The 15,661-nt window shown below is 37.0% G+C and overlaps 1 pseudogene; it reads right to left on the reverse strand.

The window, feature by feature from the left end:
• Positions 1–1,216: 1,216 nt before the first annotated feature.
• Positions 1,217–2,514, reverse strand: LOC110718355 (annotated as a pseudogene).
• Positions 2,515–15,661: the final 13,147 nt, after the last annotated feature.

Genomic DNA, 15,661 nt, shown 5'->3' on the forward strand with positions numbered 1-15,661 from the left:
GTAGTTTTGTGGCTTAATTGGTTACTCCCCTCGGTTTTACTTTTCCTTGTTCTAGTTAGTTTAGCCTTAATTCTCTTGGTTAGTTCTTTGTTTTGCTTTGTTCGTGTTCTCTTAGTTTTATGTTGTGTTTGTTTAGTTTATTTTCCTTAATAAGTCTGGTAATTAGGCTTCTTATAGTTGGAGTTCCTCTGTTTGAAGTGAAGTTGTAGTTGGCTGTCCATGGTTTGGGCTGTTTGTTTTTGCTTCTTGGTTTACTCCTTGGTGGGTACAGGGGCGAAGGGAGGTAGTTCTGGGTTTTGGTGTTCGGACTTGGCAGGTGCTTGTCCTATGGTTTACTTCACATGAGTTATTTCTGTTTGTGGTTTTGGGGTTGGGATGTTTATGTTTTTTCCTCTATAGGGTTAGATTTTTGGGAAAGGGTTTTTAATTAGCCTATTTCACTTTGCAGATTTGCAGGGTCTAGAATGCAGGGTGTTTATGGGTTGTGTTATAGTAGTGGTTTGTGGAAGAACGCAGCTTTATGTTTTATGGTCTTTGATTGAGTGTATGAGGGTGAGAGGTCGTAAGGGAACTAACAATGAAAGGTTATTCCCTTTTTCAATTTGCAATGATCTTTGAAGTCATTGCTTTTAAAAATTTCTATCTGAAAGAGGCTCCCCTTACACATGTTTGGGGGTTCATAGCGCTCTAATGAAGTTGTGTCTTATCCCATTCATGAAGGATAGACCAACTGTACCCTTTCAAATGGGTACCGAGTCACAAGGAAATGTGACTCAATTTGTAGTAATGAGCCAAGAATCCCACTTGACTATAGGTCATTGGGATTGCTCATATTGTGAGCATCAAGTCTTGCTCATAAGTTTCTATCAATCAGGCCATGGATTCTCGTTCTCTTTGCTTTTCCCATGTTTTGTCAAGCTCTATTGGTGTCCTTTGGTTCCATTTAAGGTTTCTACCCCAGCCTCTACACTATCTTCTTCTTCAGTGCAGCCAGCAGGTATTATGGGTTGATGTCAAGGCATACCACAGGTGTCGTTTGTTTTGACAGGTTTTACCACTGCCGTTCATGGATTTCGCCCAACAATCAGGCCTCCATCAAGTGCAAAAGCCACATTTTACCAGTGTTTATTTTGTTTCAGTTTAGTTTGTATGAGTTAGAGTTTAGTGTATGTGTGGTGTTTTATTTTCTTTTACTTAGCTTAGGTTGTAATCTTGTTTTTTAATTAATAGATCTCTCTGTCAAAAAAAAAAATAAAAAAAATAAAAAACTCTTAAGACTTCAATATGTTTGAAAACTCCAAACCAGCCAACTTTTCATCCATGATTTGACTCAATCTTTCTACCATTTCCTCACTTAGACGGTTAACCCAATCCCCCACCTCACCTTTCCTAAATAAGCCCTTGTTATCAAAGTTTAGTATAGATTTTCCATCTTTGTTAACTTCCAAATTCTTCATATTTTGAAAACTACACAACTTTGTAATCTCCTCGACAACATGATCTTTCTCCTCTTGTGCTGAAAATGGGCAACCTAAAAATTCGGCTAATCTCATAATTTGAAGATTAATATCCCATTTCAAATCTTCTTACTTTAAAAACATAATCTTTTGAGGTGATTTCAAACTTTCTTCCCAATAACCTAACATATGATCCCAATATGGGCCATATCCTACTTGACCCATACAATACATATCAAAGGCCTCTTCTAATGAGAAAGGCCCCAGATTTGTAGGCCTTTTTGTACTCATAAAATGCCAAATCGATACAAAAGTGTCAAAAGGGTTCCTACATATGTAAACAACCTTGCAATTAGAGGTGTTCTTAATCATGGTTTTAGGCAAGGAATTGTAAGGTACATGAGATGCAAAAAGCCTTGGAGGATCAAGATTTGACAAATTTGGAACTTGGCTATTTGCATAAACCTTGTACTCCAAGAAAAGTACAAGGTCATGAGGGTTAGACCTTAACAAGGGGTGAGTTGACATCAAAACGACGTCGATTCACGATGGCGAAAACAAGAGCTTTTAACCAAGTAGTGCCGGATTTTGGAATAGTAGCAATGATCACATCACTATCATGAGCTTCGAAGTGGGTTTGAGCTGAGATTACGGCTTGAATTTCTTTGGGTTGACACCAAAAACGTTGGAAAAGGTAGAGATTTGGTGTTCTCCATCCTTTAACTTTAGGAAGGGATAAAATTAGCTCCTTGCAATCTTTTGTTATGCCTTGGAACTCTTTTTCTTCTTCTTCTTCTTTTCGGAAGTAAAGAGTATCCATTTAAGATAAGTATGTAGTAATATTTTGAGATAGAAGTTGGAATGATTTTGAGGAATATTTGTATTTTTTGTTTTATATAGTCCATTTATATAGTGAGTAAATGTAGAATAAACACAATATTTTGTACGTAGGTACAAATGTACAAATCATAGTAATAGTATTAAATAAGTAATAACTAGCTACAAAAAGTGTCACATTTAGCACATGGCACGCTGAATCAAGAATCAAGATGAGTTTAGCTGCTAACTACCCACAACTTTGATTAGTGACACTAGCAAATATTAGCGGCAAAATATAAAGTGTAAAGACTAAAAAAGTTTTGGCTTAGTGCAAGAAATTAAAGGAAGCATGGAATCTTTCAATCTAAGGGTAGGTTCAATTCTTATCTATCAATCAATCATCAATAACACAATATTAAAACAGACACTAAAAATGACACATGTCACTTCCTGACAGTGGCGGACCCACCCTTGTACATGATGGGTCACCTGACCTAGGAAAATAAAAGGATATAGATATTAAACGTTGCACCTATTACTTGTATATGCTCATTGGTGTAGTGGTTGAGGCATAACATTTCTAGGCAATGATCTTGGGTTTGAAACCCACAAGCAGAGAGCCAAAAATACAATATTAACATTAAATTACCATTACATAGTTGTATAATAGTGGGGTTTAATGAAAAAAAACTATTATTCATGGTGTTGTTTTAAAATTTTATGAAATAATAATAATAATAATAATAATAATAATAATAATAACAATTGAGTTAGTTTTCTGATAAATATTTTTGTAATAATTTTACCAACTAAGGGTTTTTTTTTCTATTACTAAAACAAGTCATGCTTACATTGATCATTTTGGACATATGTCAAGCTATTATTTAAAAATTTCTCTCCAATATAATATATGATGTCAGCTTTAAGTTTTTTTTTTTTTTTTGTAAAAAAAAATATTTTACTAAGCTTATTTTTTGAAGTACATTGTATAGGTTTTTTTTTTTCAAACTAAATTAATTTATTAATAAAAATTCATATGATATCTACATTGTATAATTGTATTGGGAATAACGTGCATCATTAATGTAATATAATGTATACTATGTTTAAATATTTTTATCACAACTAATCAAAAATAATACTACCTTTTTTTTTTTCTCAATGGTAATTCTAATAATTTTTGTCTTATTATTTCATCTTTCTTATATGCATTTCATTTATTTATTTCACATGAGTTACCTCATTTTTATATTATATAACAAATTAATTATGGAATAAAAGACTATTACTATCGTGCATCACACGGGCACTAATATAGTATATATATTACTAAAACAGACACCAGAAATGATACATGTCTATTCCTAATTTTCCGGTGCTATTTTTTCCCTCCAAAAATCCTCTTCCCCTTTTTATTTTATTTATTTCATTTTTTTGTCAATATATACTATCAACTACTTACTACTTATAAATTTGCACTAAATATTCACCATATCATATAACTGTAATAATTTTGATTCATGTATTTTCCATATTTATATTACATTATTCTCCGTATCTTTTACTTTGTATATTTTAATTTTTAAATTAGAGCTGACAAATGTGTTGTGTTGTGTTATGTTCCGGTTTGAAATTAACGGGTTGGGAAGCTTTAGCACTAACCCAACCCATTTAATGATGGAAAAATATACTTTAATAATCCCAACTATGGGCAATTTACCTACAACAATCCCAACTACAGTTTATTTTTTGACAATCCTAACTATGACCTGAGTTTGCCTCCAACAGACCCAACCGGTCTACACCAAGTCAACGACTTGTTGTAGCAGGTAACCAATACACTTGTCAACACGTGATTGGTCTAAAATAATAAAAAAAAATTAAAAAAAAAAACCAAAAACCCTTAACGGCCACCACCGTGAAACCCAAGGGCCAAACCATATCCCATCGGAAACAGCTGACCGCCTCCCCTAACCCCTGAAAACGGTCGGCCGGCCTGCTTTAACCCCAGAAACCGGCACTGGAGTTAGTTGCGGCGTTCGTGTTGATTATTGGGCGGTGGATTTGCGGCGTTCCAGTTAATTATCGGGTGGTGGAGGTTGCGTCGCGGGGGGAGGGGTTGGTTTCATGTTGCTGCTGCGATTGGTGGGTCGAAATTGATGTAAAATGTGGTTAGTGGAGGTCGAAGTGATTTTTCGAGGATCGTGGTTTTGGGTTTGATGCGACTACTGCTTTTGTTGTTGCTACAATTGCTGCTGCTGTTGTTGCGGCGACTAGGCGGCGACGCGAGTCGTTTGGGGTTGGTGTGGGGTGGACCGTGGCTGGTGGTGTTGGGGTTGGGAGGGCCTGCGGGTGGTTTTGTTTAAATCGATTTTCCGGCGAAGGAGTTGGAAGGGAGGAGAGTGGTTTAGGGGGTTGGCCTGGGGTCGATCGGGGGTGTATGTTTTGAGGGTAGAGAGGGCCGATCGGCCATTTTTGGGAGGCTAGGGAGGTGGTCGGCCAGTTTCGATTGGCTGTGGGTGGCTGGGAACGGCGGCGGTTGGCTGGGTTGGTTGAATTTAATTTTTTTTTTCTTTGTTTTTTGATTTTTTTTTAAATTAAGCCAATCATGTGTTGACATGTGGCATTTAAAAAACAAAAACAAAAAAATTACCCTTTTAACAGGTAACTGGTTTTTAAGACTGCTGGAGGAAATCTGATCTAATAGTTAGGATTGTTAAAAAATAAACTTTAGTTGGGATTGTTGTAGGTAAATCGCCCATAGTTGGGATTATTAAAGTGTATTTTTCCTTTAATGAACATGTTGTGTCAGGTTGACCCGTTTAATTAACAAGTCAGAAACCCTTGGCACAAACCCGCTTTTTTCGTGCCTGTTTCATGTCATGTTGTCGTGCTATATGAAAAAAATATTATCCTCATTCAATAAATATATCAAAATTTTCATAATTTATTAGGTTTTATTTTCTTAAACAGGTTGAGTTGTGTTAATAAATATATTATAATTGTATTTTTTCATGATATTTTTGTTAAAAAGATATTATTACTTTTCTAATAAAAAATAGTGAAGTTACCGTGCATGGCACGGATATATGACAAATTCATATCTTACGAAGATAGTCATCCAATTACGTTAAAAATTATCGGCCACAAAACAAAATAGATCCGCCACTGAAACCGCATAAATGAGAGAAAGTAGTGAAAGTGTGTATGAATGGAGATAACTCAAATACACATAAAAATAATACAGTACTATAATATTAAATATGCTTATTATTATTATTATCATTTTGATTGAGTGCAAGAAAAAAAAAGTTGTCAATACTTCCAACTTTATTAATTTGAATTGGTTGAAAACCAATGCAACCTTTCCATTTCTGGTCTGGTTCGAAAACAAAGAGGGCATAAGTTTTATATTCTATAATATATGTCCCTCTTCAATTTTAATATGACAATAAAGCACTTCAATCACTATTCGCCTTAAAGTACTAAATAAGGATACAATTGTCTGTTCAAGATCGAACTCACTGACAGATGTCCGACACATTGAAGTGGATACACTTTGAGGTGGATATTGAAAATTGAACTGTGTTTAACCAGTGACTAACCTGAAATTCTTGAGCCACATCAACCCAAAGCAAAGAAACTAGTATTATATTGTAGTTTCTTTTTTTTTTTGAATTATTTTGTCAAAATAAATTATTGCAAATGCTTTGTTTTGCATACTAAAAGAAACTTCGATTTATGTTACACATGTAAAACGAGGCATTTGCGATAAATTTTGTCAATACTAACCTCAAATCAGATCCAAAGGGACAAACTGACACCTAAAACCTCTATAGATCATGTTTTTAGAATGGAAATCGAATTTTTATTTTAACTATTAGATTTAACTGCTCTTTTGATGACAGGTGGTGAAAAACAATATTTAGAATTGTTATTGGTGGTAAAATAAAATTTTAGAAGTTTAGGTGAAAAAAAAAAACACTTTATGGTGATAAAAGTCAAAAAATCCAAAAACATATTTACCGAAAATATAAAAATTGCTATAATTAGAGTTTTGGAAATTACTTAGATAATAGGAAATAACATCAAATTATAGTACATGCAAACTCTTATTATATATAGGAACTCACGAAGGAGTGGTACAGAAATAGGAACAGTGGATTAGAGAGATTATAAATATATAAAGAAGCTAGAGACACTTGTAAATAGGATTGGAGCATTGGAGGATGTGGGTGTATATATACTCCTAAGAATGCCCAACATTTATATGTATAGATGGATATAGAGATAGAAAAAGTGTGTGGAAACTTCTATACCTATACTTGCTCCTGAAATTTCCACTTAAATTTGGAAGCATCTTGAAAATTCTACAACTCTTGAGATAGAGGGAGTACAACAGTCAACAATACACCATGAAAGAAAAATGGAAATAATTAACGTTAATAGTCCCAACTATGAACATTCTTCTTCAAATGGCAAGCCCAACTTTGGGGGTGTCCATCTTAAAACAGTCCTTGGCTTATAATGACAAGAGTAAACTGTACCAATTGAATTGTCACGTGTTGAAACTTTTGTCACCCCTTTTTTTTTTTTTAATTTTATTTTTAACAGCTAACGAACAAGACACGTGTCAATATTAACTGATCAAATTAGTAAAAAAATATGTTAGGGATTGTTTTGAGAAGAACCTCTTAAAGTTCAATGCATGGTTCCTACACCCAAGTGTACCATGCGTATGGTACACCTGGGTCAAAACGATAGGCCCAAATGAATAAAACGTGTGCTTATTAGAGCACAGAAAGGTGGAAAGAACATGAGGTATAGATACAAAGTACGGAACATTAAATATGAATATTCAGTTTTCTTTAATTTAGGAAAAGATAATTATCAATTGATCTTTAATTACCCACATATTAGTTGTCATATCTTTTCAAAATATTTGACTTTTCCATATTCATTTTCTCTCTTTTCATATTATTTTTACCTCAAAAAAATTTAATCTTTTCCAAAACATAATATTCAAATTTGTACCGGAAAAGGGGTTTCTTTTCACTAAAAAAAAAAAAAATTAAATCCCTATATTTAAAAAAAAAATAATTCATATATTTCACTTAAAAATCATTTCTTTATATTTAATTAATTTATTAGATCTTGTAATATTCATTAGATGATTTAATAATGTTCTTTATCGGAAAACATGATATACTTTATATTTTATTGTAATGTATAATTAGTTAATAATAATATAGAGTATTATTTTTGCATGTTCGGTATTATATCATATATTGTATGTTCTTTAATTCAATCTTTTGGTAAACTATTTTAAATATGCATGTTCATCAATTGTAATCGTAATTTGATTTTACTATCCCTTAATGTTCCATCGCTTATTGTTAATTATTATTTAAAATTTGTCTTTTGATCATAGTGGTTAATTAAGGTATTCTTCATTACATGATAGTATCATGTTCTTTTTCAATATTATAGATGCTCTTTAAATTTGGAAATCCATCATTGTCCCAAAAACTTCTCATCAACCTCGGTATTCCTGATTACAAAAAAGAAAAAAAAAAAGTTACATAAATTAGAAAAATGTGGATAACGAAATAATAATAATAATAATAATAATAATAATAATAAGGAAAAATTAGAAATAATAATCCCAACTTTCATCAATTTTGGTAGAATAATCCCAACTTTAGATTATATCAGAATAATCCGAACTTTGGGGGGTCTACTTTTTCTTCAATCCCTAACCGGTCAACAAAAGTCAATGACCTATTATATCAAGTCACTTTACACGTGTCGAGTTTTAATTGGTCCAAAATTTAAAATTTTTTTTTTAAAAAAAACAAAAAAAATCAATTTGTTTTTAGAAAAACCACCCAGCCCAGGCTGCCAGCCTCGTCGGACCCCACGCAACCACCGCCCTAGTCGCCGCCAACCCAGCCACCACCTCGTGGGACCCCCACGCAACCATCACCATGGTCGCCGATGCAGCCGCTACCATCTAAACCACTATCCCCCTCCCTGAAACCTCCACGCAACCACCAACAAAACCCTCCCAATTCCACCCCAAAACTCACCGCGCGCCCTACGCCGTTTATTCCCCCCTCCCCCTGCACCGATAATACCCCCTCCCCCTACGCGCGCTAATTGCCCTCCCCCTTCGCCGCTAAATCCTCTCCCTACGCGCCGCTAATTCACAAATCCGGTCGCCACTAATTCGAAAACGGGTGGGGCTGGGTTAGGGGTTTTGGGATGAGGGATGTCTGTTTTCTGGGGTAGGGGAGGGTCGGGGTTAGGTTCCGGGTCTGAGCCTGTGTTTTCCGGTGAAAGAGGGAGAGGACAATTGCTCCGATGAGCAGGGGTTGGGGGCTTCGGTGAGCAGGGGTTGGAGGCTGGGTGATAACTGGTGGTTTTTTTTTTTTTTTTTGAATTTTGTTTTTTTAAAAAATATTTTTTAACCAATTAATTTGTGACATGTGTTACTTACATTAAAAAAAAAAATTAATCCATTCAACCGGTAATCGGTATTTGGGATTGTAGAAAAAGAAAATCCCCAAAAGTTCGGATTATTCTGATATAATCTAAAGTTGGGATTATTCTACCAAAATTGATGAAAGTTGGGATTAATATTTCTAATTTTACCTAATAATAATAATAATAATAATAATAATAATAATAATAATAATAATAATAATAATAATAATAATAATAATAATAATAATAATAATAATAATAATAATAATAATTGTTCGGGGTGTGGATCCAAGGGTTCTGCTGGGATCCAAGGGTTCTGTTGGGTAAGTTGGGCCCCGCCGACAACCTACACAAGGCAACACACATAAACTGCATTCGGGGTGGTTCGAGGAACCCCCCCTCCGATGCTTAAGTTAGAGAGTGTTTAGAGAGAGAAAATGTACTTAGAGAGATGTAGAGAGTGTAATAACTTGTGTGTCTAACCTCTTTTCTGTTGTACTTTGCTCTCTATTTATAGGTGTACGATCTTCTTTGTGGAGAGTTTGGCCTGGTCAGCTCTGCGGGATGACTCCATCGGGCTGGGGAGCCCCTCACAGTTGTTCTCTCGGCAATGAGTGCGCACCTTGGGGAGCTGGGCGATAGTTCAGCGGGAGCTATAATAATTCAAAAATTCTCTAGGTTAGGGCGATTAGGGGGGTTCCACGTTCATTTTCCAGCGGTTTTCCGGCAGCAATTCAGGCAGCTTGTGGCGGTGGTTTCATCTTCCTAGCAGGTCTGGCGAAGATTCTTGGTGGTGGCTCTGTTTTCAGGCGGTTTCAGGCAGAAATTCAGGCGTTTAAGGGGCGATTTTCCAGGCTGTTTAGGTGCAGTTCCGAGTCCTTTTTCCGGCATCATCTCTGGCGTAAGGTGTGATCAGGTGGGCGGTTTTCAGTCAGGGATATTTCAGGCGGCTTTTGGGTGGATTTCAGGTGGTTTCTCGGGTGGTTTTCAGGCAGCTTTTGGGCGGATTTCAGGCGGCTTTTGTGGGTGGTTTCTTGATCAATTTTCTGGCGAATTATCACGCTGTTTTCCTCGGGTTTTCAGGCTGCTTCAAGCGTCTTTAGGGTGCGTTTTTTTTTTGGTATTTTTTGGGCTGTTTTGGTCAGTTTTCAGGCTGCGGTTTTGGGTGCAATTCTGCTGTGTTTTCAAGCGTGGTTTTGCTCTGTTTTTGGGTGCATTTTGGGTGCAATTTCAAGCTGTTATTGAGTCATTTTGAGGGCAGCTTTTCTCGCGAATATTGGTGTTGTTTTTTGGTCAGTTAGAGGAGGTTCTTTGTTGGTTTCTATTTTGGGTTTCGGTGATCAATATTTCCAGCGATTTTCGGTATTGGGGGCTGTTTTGGAGCAGTTTTTGGGTGCTGTTTTGGAGCAGTTTTGGGTGCTGTTTTGGAGCAGTTTTGTGTGCTGTTTTGGAGCAGTTTTGGGTGCAGTTTCTGGTGTAGTTTTTGGTCCAGTTTTGGCAACTCTTGGGTTCTGTTTTGGAGCTGTTTTGCGGCAGTTTCTGGTGCTCTTTCGGGCGTATTTCAGTTTTGGGTGGTGCAAGTCAGCTATGTCGGCTGCCGTTGTGAAGTTTCATTGTCCCTTTGTGGGTCTTAGTGGTTGTCAAGATAGGAGTGGAAATGGCCTTACTCGACGTTCTCTAATCAAACATCTTAGTGATCGTCATTGTTGTATCGGTGCGCGAGATATCACCCGACATTCTCTTACTTCTAATTTGGCTGTTTATAATGAGGCAGAAGTTACTTTTAGGCGTATGGGGATTTGGTTATGTGGAGTTTGCTATAAAACGCACACGATACGTATTAAGTGTCATCATCGTGGGGATGAGGATGTGTCACCCCCTGATGAAGGAGATGGTGTTGTTCATTTTGTGCTTCATAATTTCACCAAGCCGCAATCTCCTTCTTCTCCTGCTCGAGTTGATCGTATGGATGGATTGGTGAAAGATCATAACTGTGGTTTTGATGTGGCCCTCCTTGATTGTTTATTCTCTAAGGGGTTTCGCTCTGTTAAGTCTATCCCTCCCAAGTATCGTTTGGGGTTTTCTCGGGTTCTGAAAGGTGCTCTTGATAAGGTGATCTTTAAGCCTGATGACATTTCTAATTGGGTCTCTTTGTTGGTGTTACCTCTTTGCATCCTTAAAATCTTTCGCCCGCGGAGTAGTCGTGAGTCTTGGTCTTCGGTAAGACGTCGGCATCAAGAAGAGAGTATTTCCCGTGCTATTTGTTCTTGGAGTGTAGCGGGTGGTAATTTGCAGCTTGTGAGGGAAATTTTGGCAGAGGATTCTCCTACTTTGTCGATGGTTGATGATGAGGACATTGATTTGGAAGAGCGTAATATTAAGCAGTGTCGTAGGAAGATTTGCGATGGCCATTACACTGCTGCGGTTCGGGTTCTTTCTTCAGCAGGCGTTGCACCTTATAATGACGCCACTCTTGCAGATTTACAGTCAAAGCACCCTTCATCTCCAGCTCCATCCTTGCCTGATATACCTATTGATCACCTTCATCTCGTTACGACTTCTGCTGTTGTTTTGGATCGGATTAGGAGTTTCCCTCGTGGCACATCATGTGGTAGGGATGGTTTGCGTGCTCAACATCTTATGGATTGCTTGAGTGGTGCGGCTATGGAAGTATCAGATGAGTTGGTTGACTCTATTACTAGGGTGGTTAATCTCTTTCTAGCTGGGAGATGTCCTATGGAATTAGGAGAGTACATTGCTAGTGCTCCTCTTACGCCACTTGTCAAGCCCGGTGGTGGTATCCGTCCTATTGCTGTGGGTACGGTTTGGCGGCGTCTCGTTTCGAAGGTGGGTGCTGTTATGGTTGGTCAGTCTTTAAGGAGTTACTTTGATGGCCTTCAATTTGGTGTTGGGGTTTCTTCAGGTGGTGAGGCAATTCTTCATGCGGTGAATCGGTTGATTGAGGACCGTGGTTCTGATGTTGGTTTATCTATATTGTTGGTGGATTTTCAAAATGTCTTCAATCTGGTTGATCGTTCGGTCATGTTACGTGAGGTACGTTGTCGTTGTCCGGGCATTTCGCGATGGGTAGAATTCTGCTATTCTAATCCAGCCAGGTTGCACTATGGGGACCGAACCTTATGGTCATCTCAAGGGGTGCAGCAGGGTGATCCCCTTGGTCCTTTGCTTTTTTCTTTGGTTTTACAATCCCTGGTGTGTAAAATCAGAGAGACTTTTGATGTATGTCTTCAGGCTTGGTATTTAGATGACGACACGATTATTGGTGACACTTTGGTGGTGGGGCAAGTTCTGCAGTTGATTATGGAGGAAGGACCTCGTTCTGGGTTATGTCTTAATGTGGAAAAAACTGAAGTTTTCTGGCCTATAGAAGACCCTCGAAGCAGGCTGGTGGGTGTCTTTCCACCTAATATTGCTCGACCTTTGCGTGGTGTTAGGTTGCTTGGAGGTCCCGCTAGTTCCGATTCTGGTTTTAGTGGTGAGCTTATGATGCAGAGGGTGACCAACACCATTGCCCTTATGGATAAGGTCGCTATGCTCGATGATCCTCAGTGTGAGCTGTTGTTACTTAGGGCATGTACTGGAGTTTCAAAACTCTACTTTGCATTGCGTACTTGTCCTCCTAGTACTTTTGAGGTGGCTCAGCGCACTTTTGATGCAGCTCTTCGATCTTCCATGGAGCGTATTGTTACTGCTTCGGGGCCGGGGTTTGGTGATTGGCAGTGGCGACTTGCCACCTTACCATTTGCGTTTGGAGGGCTTGGTGTTTATTCTGCAGGTGATGTTCGTCACTATGCTTTTCTTGCTTCTCGGTTACAGTCTGCTGGGTTGCAGACACAACTTCTTCGGCATGCTGGCATTGTTGGTCTTGGACGAGCCTTTGAGGATGCGTTGAGTCTGTTTAATGGAACAGTGGAGTCTGACATTTTGAGTATTCCTAGTGAGGTCACTGCCCCTAAACTCATGAAGAAATTGGCAGATATATATTTCACAAAGGTTACCGCTTCTGCAGAATCTGCTTATTCTTTAACTCCTCGACAATCAGCATTATGGAAATCACATCAAGGTGATCACACCTCTGCTTGGCTTCGGGCGGTTCCTATTTCAGGGTTGGGTCAGACGATGAACGCCAAGACTTATCGCTGTGTGTTGTCCTATCGGTTAGGTGTACCGTTGTTCTCTATCTCAACGTTGTGCTCTGCTTGTTCGAGGGTTTTTGCTGGAGATATTTTCGGTGATCACGCAGTGTCTTGTGCTGGTATTGTGGGTATTAAACATTGGCATAATGTTTTTCGGGATACCCTTGTTGATGTTTGCTTTCGTTCTGGGATTTCAGCGAGAAAAGAGGTTGACATTGGGTTGGCCGGAGGGAACGACGAGGCCCTCAGACCCGCGGATGTGTTACTTTATTCGTGGGATCGTGGTCGCGATGTCTGTGTTGATTTGACAGGGTCTTCTCCTTTGACACAGTCAGGGCTATCTGACTTCATTCCTGGGCGGGTTGTGGCTGATGCAGCTCATCGGAAGCGGGTTAAGTATGAAGCTCGATGTCAGGCGATTGGATATGGTTTCATTCCCTTCTCCTTTTCTTTGCTTGGGGAATTAGAGAAAGAGGTTGTTGCGTTACTGAAGCGGATTCAAAGGTTCTCGACGACGCAAGACATTGGGGCTCGTGCTGCAGCTCATATCTTCACTAGGGTAGGATTTGCAATAGCTAGAGGAGTGGGGGCCCAGATTGTATCTCGGCTTCCCACTAATTTATTGTAGGTTGTTTTGTTTTTGAGATGATGATAATAATAATAATAATAATAATAATGATGATGATGATGATGATGATGATGATGATGATGATGATAATAATACCAGACAACAGACAATCATGTCTACGTATAATCCTTTCTTTTTCTAATATATATATATATATATATATATATATATATATATATATATATATATATATATATATATATATATATATATATATATATATATATATATATATATATATATATATATATATATATATGTTGTTTTAAAGAATACTACAAGAAGGGGGGGTTGAATTGTAGTATGAGAAATTAGCCAAACTTTTTGCGGAATTAAAATTAAGTTAGCTAAAGGAACTGAGAGATTAACTAAAGGAACTAAAGAATGCAAGAGAGATTTTGCGTGGAAAACGCCTTGGCCCTAACAAGAAGAAAAACCACGACCACTTGGGATTTTGGGAAAAGAATCTTCACTATAATAGGGCAAATGATCCTATTACAAGCTAACGACTCAAACTCAAGTTCTTCTACGAACTTGAGACCCTGAGGAACAAGTCACCCAACTTGTTACTCTTCTCTTCTCTTTCTCTCTTCTCACTTCTCTGTTCTCTCTTCTCACTTCTCTGTTCTCTCTTCTCTTTCTCTTCTCTTTCTCATACACAAACGTTCACTCGAACTTCCCCATTCCCCAAATTACAACTCGAAAGAAAAACAAACTCTAGTATAAGAACATTAAGAACACTCTAATGAACTTGTGTGGAATTGACACTTGACTCGATTTGAAGCTTGAAAACTTATGTGAGCAAGGGTGAGTTTTTCCAACAGAAATCAATGGCTATTTATAGATCAACAAATGCTTTGAAAAATTCTCTTTGTGCAACAACACCATTACGCCACTACTCATACCCACTAAGAAGATCATGTTCCTAGAATTAAGGAACCATGAACTCCTCAATGTGCAAAACCATGACTGACATTGAACATGTTCCTAGAGTAAGCCGTAAGTTTTGGAAAACATGGTGATTTTATTTTTTCAGAAGATATTTTCGAAAATAAGAAAATAAAATAAAATCTTTTTGCACAAGATATTTTCGAAATTCAGAATAAAACAAAATCCCTTTCAAAAGATAAACGTTTTAGAAAGCAACCGTTTTCCTAAAAACTAGCATGCACAATTTTATCTTTTTAGACCAATTCCACACAGATTTTTCGAGTGCCATTTAATATCTTATACTTACATAAATCCTAAAATATAAAAATATATTTAGTCTTCATGTTCTCTGATGAAGCTTCTACTCCGAGGCTTCTGTTCCTTGGGAGGAACTTCTCTTCTCTGATGAGGCTTCTTCTCTGAAGCTTCTGTTCCCTGAGGGAACCTTCTCTTCTCCAGTCTTCATTTCTGAAGCGCCAGTTCCTGCGAGGGAACTCTTCTATATGGCTAGCTCTGCTTCTGGCCTTCTTGTTCCTCATGGTATTTTTACAAGACACTTCATTCTCCTAGTCTTTGTAACTGAGTACACACTTAAACAATCAAGCACTTATTAGTTTGTAAGTAAGTGAGGTTGTGTCATCATCAAAATCATTAAGTCCAACAATATATATATATATATATATATATATATATATATATATATATATATATATTGAGAACAAAGTAAACATATCTTATGGTTAAAAGAAAAAACCTTTAAAAACTATGCATTTTTGAGTTACATACTTTTAACCTATATGAATTGTAAATGAATATTTGAAAGAAATGAAATTCATTTTTAATTTTTAATCATATTGTTGTTAAAATATACACATATAAGTTGACAATTAAAAATTTTAGAATTTATAAACATGAATAACTCATTTAAATGCAACTTATTACTCCGTACCAAGTATCATAAGATATGTCATAGATGTGCCACATGATTGTATTTTAAATACATATAACCTATATGAATTGTAAATGAGTAATGGAAAGAAATGGAATTAATTTTGTAATCATATTGTTGTTAAAATATATACACATAAGTTGACAATTGAAATTTTAGAATTTATGAACATGAATTACTCATTTAAATGCAACTTATTACTCCGTACCAAGTATCATAATATATGTGTCATTGA

The sequence above is a fragment of the Chenopodium quinoa genome, unplaced genomic scaffold (assembly GCF_001683475.1).
Source record: "Chenopodium quinoa cultivar QQ74 unplaced genomic scaffold, ASM168347v1, whole genome shotgun sequence".
Lineage (NCBI taxonomy): Eukaryota > Viridiplantae > Streptophyta > Magnoliopsida > Caryophyllales > Amaranthaceae > Chenopodium > Chenopodium quinoa.